Source organism: Oryctolagus cuniculus, unplaced genomic scaffold (genome assembly GCF_964237555.1).
Source record: "Oryctolagus cuniculus unplaced genomic scaffold, mOryCun1.1 SCAFFOLD_95, whole genome shotgun sequence".
Classification (NCBI taxonomy): Eukaryota; Metazoa; Chordata; class Mammalia; order Lagomorpha; family Leporidae; genus Oryctolagus; species Oryctolagus cuniculus.
Genome location: NW_027208233.1, coordinates 153761 through 159897, shown reverse-complemented (window position 1 = coordinate 159897; position 6137 = coordinate 153761). Strand labels below are relative to the sequence as shown.

Here is a 6137-nt window from a genome sequence, read left to right as displayed (position 1 = left end):
TCCATCATGGAATTTGAACAAGGGAGAGACCTTAACAATATAATGAATGTGGAAGAGCTTTTCTCCAAAATTCATGTAAGTATTGTGACAAAACCTTTTGCTGGAAATCACATCCTATCCAACAGAGACTCATGTAAAGGAGAAAGCTTATAAATATTATTAGAGTCAGAAGTCAATGGTACATCAGAGAATTGACACAGGTGGTTTCTTAGGCGTATACTGATTGTGCAAAAACATTTTCTTTATTTCAGGCTTGTATAGACACAGAATTCACAAAAGGTGATAGTCTTTGCATGCTGTAAATACAATAAAACCTTTAGCCAGAAATTAGACATCAACAGACTTCAGAGAATTCATAAGGAACAAAAGTCTATGCAATGAATTTGGAAAATGTATTTCTGTTATAAATCAGTCTTCAATTCCCATGAATAGACTCACAAATGAGAAAACATGCATGCATAGAAAAGTTTTGTACCATAAATTATCTCTAGATGGTAAACTAATATATCACACAAAAGAAATATCATGAGTGTAATGGAATTGGGAAACCCTTTGCTATAAGGCCGATTTCCAGAAAGCTTAGCAAGATTACAGAAAAGTCTCTGAAAATGTAACATGTCTGAAAGATTTGTTGGCATCACAAACTGGAGGATAGCTCAAGTGCATGTGTTTTTGTGCCTGGCATCCAAATTGATATCTCTTTTTCTTTGATGAATTCCTTGTTTATTTATTTAGCAGATTTAGAGACAAAGGATTCCTGTCCATTGATTTACTACTATATGCCCACAATTGCCATGGTAAAGTATATGGCAAAAACTGAGTGCTGGGGGCTGTGAATCTGATTCATCACTGATAACATTGAAGACATTGGTTCCTGGTTCTTATGCTGCTATGCATGGAAATGTTTCTCTAATTTCATTTTCAAATAGTTCATTGTTAATATAAAGAAATGCTTCTAATTTTTAAAATTTCATTGAAATAATTTGTGATTAATGTGTCCTAGTCATGCATTATTACAGGGTGTAGTGCAATATTTGCACACATTTATGCAGTAAAAAGTGATCAAGCTAAGCAACTACAGTTTTATTAAGTTTTTAAAGAGTTATTTATTTGAAAGACAGAGTTACAGAGAGAAGTAGCAGCAGAGAGAGAGAGAGGCCTTCCTCTGCCGGTTCACTCCCCAGATGGCCACAATGGCCGGAGCTCTGCCAATCTGATTCCAGGAACCAGGAGCTTCTTCCAGATCTCCCACTTGGGTGCAGGGACCCAAGGACTTGGGCCATCTTCTACTGCTTTCCCAGGCCATAGCAGAGAGTTGGATCAGAAGAGGAGCAGCCAGGACTAGAACTGGTACCCACAGGGGATGCTGGTGCTTCAGGCCAGGGTGTTAGCCCACTGTGCCACAATGCTGGCCCCCAAGCAACTACAGTTTCTAATTCTTCTCCATGATTTGAGACTACCAGGTCCTCTCCTTCAGTTCTTTACACAGAACCTAATATGGTTGAATGTAGTCATCTCATTATATTATGGAACACCAGAAGTTCTTTCTGCCTCTTTGATTTTTGATACCTATTATCCAATCCCCCTCTATCCCTAGCTGCTTCCCTTCTCAGCCTCTAGTAATCACAGTTCTGTGTTCAGATCCATTATTTTCTTTCACTTCCACATGCGACAAGGACCAGGTGACATTTGTGTTCCTGCTTCTGTCTTATTTCAATTAATTTAATAATATTTTGTTCTTTTTTTGTATCTAAAAGAGGTTGCCCTGTCCATTGTTTTTCATTGATGGACAGCTAGATTGGTTTCACATCCTGGCTGCAGTGAACTGTGTTATAGTGGCTGTGTTATGGGAAAATTGCCGTATCTTTGATATGCTCTCCTCCTTTCCTTCTAATAAAATTTCCTTATTCTATATAGCCAAGAGCAAGATAACTCTCACATGGTAGGTCAATTTTTATCTTAGTTTAATTTTTGTTATTTATTTGAAAGAGTTACAATAGAGGTAGAGACACAGAGAGGTCCTCCATTAGCTGGTTCGCTCTACAGATGACTACAAAGGCCAGAGTTATGCCATTCTGAAACCTGGAGACAGGAGCTTCCTCTGGGTCTCCCTCATGGGTGCATGGGCCCAAGGACTTGGGCCATCTTCTACTGCTATCCCAGGAGATAGCAGAGAGCTGTATTGGAAGAAGAGCAGCTGGAACTAGAACTGGCACCCAAATGGGATGCTGGCCCTTCAGGCCAGGGCTTTAACTCACTGCACAACAGCGCCAGCCCCAATTTTTATCCTTTTTAAGGAATGACCATACTGTTCTGCATAACATCTGTACTAACTTGTGTTTTCACCTACCATATATGGTGGTTTTCTTTTCCCATGTGCTCTCTAGCATTTGTTATTTTTTATCAGTTTGGCATAAAAATGATATAGTATTGTTCATGTTTTTGTGTATTTTGAAATCAGTTAATTTGTTTATTAAATCTTTATTATTTGAAAGGTGGATTTAGAGAGAGAGGGAAAGACATAGATAGCTTTCATCTGCTGGCTCACACCCCAGAGAGTTTCAACAGTTGAGCCTGGGGCATGCTGGAGTCAGGAGCTTCATCCAAGTCTCCCACATGAGTGGCAAGGACCTGAGTCCTTCGTCCATCTTCTGCTGGTTTCCCAGGTGTTTAGCAGTGAGCTAAATTGGAAGTGGAGATTCCTAAACTCAAAGTGGAACTCAGATGTTATGCTGGCCTCACAGATTGCAGCTTTCCCCACTTGGCCACAATGCCAGCCCCTCTATCAATTTAATTCCTCAAAAATAGCTCAGTAATGTTGGCATCTATCTCATTTTGTTTTTTCTCTGTTATTATTCAACTTATTGATGTCTTATTTTTGTTCACATTATTCCTCTCAATTGCTCTACCTGAGGTGAGTAGGGCTGCTGTGTTGCTTAAATGAAGTGTATGCTTTAGATTACTCATTTAATGAGTGCATGTCATTCACATAGCACTTCACTGAAGTTCTACTATGTCCCAAATCCTCTTCTAGGCACAGAATTTAGACCACTTTTCTCTTAGGCCCAGATCTTGCCTTTAACATACTACTTGGAATTTAGTAGCTCATGAAATCTGCAGACTGCATAAATGAATGAATATTTTGAGGGCTGTGCTTTTGTGGAGGAACTTCATAGGAGACCGAAGGAATAAAATAAATCAAAAGTATCCACAGTATATAGAATGTATACTATTTTACAAGTCACAGAGAAGAAGAAGAAGAAGAAGGAAAGTAGTAAGACTAGAAAGTTTGTGGCAAGACTAACAGGCGCTGGTCAAGAACTTAATAAGCACATTAGGAAAGCAGTAAGGTTTCTTTTTTTTTTTTTTTGAGGAAAAGTTTTTATTTCTAGTGATGAAATTGGCTACAGAACATTATGAAAGTTTAAAAATACAAAGAGAAATTGTCTATAATTAATAGATTCAAAATTTGACAATCAGTGAATATCATTATTAGTCATTACCAACAACAGTTATTGATTTGAAAGGCAGAGTGACAGGAAGAGGGAACCACTGCTTCACTCCCCAGACACTTGCAATAGCCAAAGCTTGACCAAGCCACAACCAGGAACTGGGAATTCATTCTGGATGTCCCATTTGGGTGCAGGGACCCAAGCACTTCTGCCATCCTCCGTCTCCTCCCAGGGTGCACACTAGCAGAAACTTGCCTCAAAGCAGAGAAGCTACCACTCAAGCCAGGCATTTGTATATGGGATGTGGGTGTGTGGTGGTGATAGCAAGCCCTCATGGATAAAAAAAAAAAAAAAAAAAAAAAAAAAAAAAAAAAAAAAAAAAAAAAAAAAAAAAAACAAAGTTATTTCTATGCCAAGGAAATTACTCTGTAGTCTTTCTCTTATAAACTACGTATTGCTGAACCTAGATAATTTTTCCTTTATTTAACAATGACATGAAAATGTCAGTTGAGTTGGCTTTCCTGAAGACCTTGTTTCTTGAATATTAGTGGCTAGCTGAGATAAATTCTTTTCATCTCTTTCTCGCTTCGGCAGCACATGTGCTCGCTTCGGCAGCACATATACTAAAATTGGAATGATACAGAGAAGATTAGCATGCCCCTGCGCAGTAAGGTTTCTTTACCTCCCTGTAGGCTCTGCTCTCCAGAGGTGAACAGGGTCCTCTAAACCCACTTGCTGCACACACAAACACCTGAGTGTTGTATTCTCCCACAGGTGTTGGAGACTGATATGGTGTTCTGATTTATATTTACATAATGGCTAGTGACATCGGGCATATTCACATGTTTTGACCATGTACATTTCTTCTGAGAAATGTCTATTCAGATCCTTGCCTGTTTCTTCACTGTATTTTTTGGAGTTTTTCCAATTCATGTAAATGTTCTGGAAATCTGTAAACATTCAGAGTTTTAATTTTTCCTGCCATCTGTTCATTGTATCTACACTCTGATGTTTACTTTGTTGTGAAGAAGTATCTTAGTTGGATATACTCAAATGTCTCTGTTTTTATTTTTGTGACTATTGCTATTGGAATCTTACCCAAAAGCTATTGTGTGTTGACAATATTTAGAGTTTCCCTATGTTTACTTGGGTTTGGGTCTTATGATTACATTTTAATTCACTGTGAGTTCACTTTCACATAGTGTAAGAGATGTTGGAGTCTCTTTTCAGGCTTCTACATATGGATAATCAAGTTCCTCTGCACCACTTGTGAAAGAGATTCTTCTTTCTCCAGTTCATTTTAGTTCCTTTGTTAAATATGAGTTGCTGGTAGAAATTTGGGTTTATTTCTATGCTACCAAGTCTTTTCCATTGAACTATGTGTCTGTTATTATATCAGTGCTAACACTTCTTCTTTTTTTTTTGCAGTATATTTATTTGAAAGGCAGAGTTACAGAGAGGTAGAGGCAGAGAGAGAGAGAGGTCTTCCATCCACTGGTTTACTCCCCAAATGGCCACAATGGCCGGAGCTCTGTTGATCTGAATCCAAGTGTCAGGAGCTTCTTCCAGGTCTCTATGCAGGTGCAGGGGCCCAAAGACTTTGGCCATTTTCTACTTTTTTCTCAGGCTATACCAGAGAGGGGTATAAGAAGTGGAGCAGCTGGGAAACATACTGGCACCCATATGAGATGCCGGCACTGCAGACGGTGACTTTACCTGCTTTGTCATAGTGCTGACCCCTGTAATATGTCTTAAAATATGGTGTGATGTCTCCAGCTTTTTTTTGCTTTATAATATTGCTTTAGATGTTAAGCATCTCTCATGTTTCTATGTGAATTTTAGCATCATTTTTTCTAGCTCTGAGAACATCGTTGGTATGTTGATTGGGATTACATTGAATTTGCAAATTGCTTTTGGTAGTATGGATATTTTGGTATTATTCTTCCCATTCACAAACATAAGTTTTCTGTGAGACTGTCAAAAAGCCTTGACAAAAATTGGACTTTATTACACAAAAATTCATCACTTTTTGGGATCATTTAAATCCATAATTTTGCACTAATATTTGATAAATAATTAAAGACTTTGAGCATTTTAGTAGGAGAAATTAAAATATTTATCAATTTATTCAAATATTGTTTAGATGTGATATTCAAATATTGTTTAGAGCCATTGTCTATATTCCCTCTAAATTACGATCTTTTTGCTTTTTGCCTGTTAAACTTGTCCCTTGATTCAAGAACCCTTTTTAATGTAATGTAAACTGAAAATGTCATTTCATAAGCTAAAAAAAATGACAAAGAAGGAAAAAGAAGGGAGGGAGGTTGAGTATATAATTATGTTCTCCGAATTTTTTCTATAAAACATATTGAATCATTTAAAAGCTAATTAAAATTAAACTCAAAATTGGACCATTATGACCAATACTTAAAACAAGTGATTAAAAACTGTAGATGTCTTCAATTTTGATTATCATTCTTCTTTAGAATATCTGAAAGAAATCCGGCTTCTCACTTTAAAATATACCAGTGTGTTAGAATTCAGTATTAAATGACTTTGTTTAAAAGTTTTATTTAATCTATTGCTTTAAGTAGTAATACTATGGCCATTGTAAAACAAAATCCTTATCATTTTTCATAAAACAGAAAGGGCCTTTAAAACATCATCACTAAAAATATTAAGAGA

General features: G+C 37.1%; 1 pseudogene; it reads left to right on the top strand.

Annotated features, from left to right (window-relative positions):
• Nucleotides 1–4051: 4051 nt before the first annotated feature.
• On the top strand, nt 4052–4119 carry LOC138848053 (U6 spliceosomal RNA; annotated as a pseudogene).
• The last annotated feature ends 2018 nt before the right edge of the window (nt 4120–6137 follow it).